Genomic DNA, 720 nt, shown 5'->3' with positions numbered 1-720 from the left:
TGGAAAGTCGGGTCACCTGACTTGCACACGCCCTGGGCGAGGAGAGAAACACTGTCTGGCATCTCGGGGTCATGTGAGGGGCCCCCGCTACTGGGTCACATTTCTGAAGCATCTTAGTTCTCACCTATTGTGGCTCCGCGCAATGCTGATGCAAAGTGAGCCGCCGCAACTGCTGCTTACTTTATGCCAGGCATCACAAAACTGAATGGACGTGAGTTTTACTAACCTTGTTTTACAGATGAGGAAACGGAGCCCTTAAAAGAGACTTGCCCAAGGTCACACAGTTAACGAGTGGCAGGTAAGGGAAGAAACCCACGTCCGTCTTTGAGGCCCTATTCTTTTCCCTATTATCCCATCCTGCCACTGTAAGAGCCGGGAAGTAAAAAGCAGGAAAAGAACTTTGTCTGCAGCTGTGGGACTGATGCGTGGGTGCAACTGGGTGGGTGATAAGTGCATAACCAAATGATCCTGGACGTGTGTGGGGTGGGGTGGCTTATGGATGCTGAGAGGAGTAGGAGCCACAGCCACAGCTAATGCCCGGCATCAAACGTTTTCTTTTTTTCCTTTTTTTTTTTTTTCTAATTTTATTGAAGCATAGTTGATTTACAATGCTGTGTTCATTTCTGCTGTACAGCAAAGTGATGCAGTTATATATTCTTTTTCATATTCTTTTCCATTATGGTTCATCACAGGGTATTGAATCTAGTTCCCTGTGCTATA

Source organism: Neophocaena asiaeorientalis, unplaced genomic scaffold (assembly GCF_003031525.2).
Source record: "Neophocaena asiaeorientalis asiaeorientalis breed wild unplaced genomic scaffold, Neophocaena_asiaeorientalis_V1.1 scaffold454, whole genome shotgun sequence".
Lineage (NCBI taxonomy): Eukaryota > Metazoa > Chordata > Mammalia > Artiodactyla > Phocoenidae > Neophocaena > Neophocaena asiaeorientalis.
The sequence above is the reverse complement of the archived record's forward strand: the minus strand, read 5'-3'. Positions refer to the sequence as shown.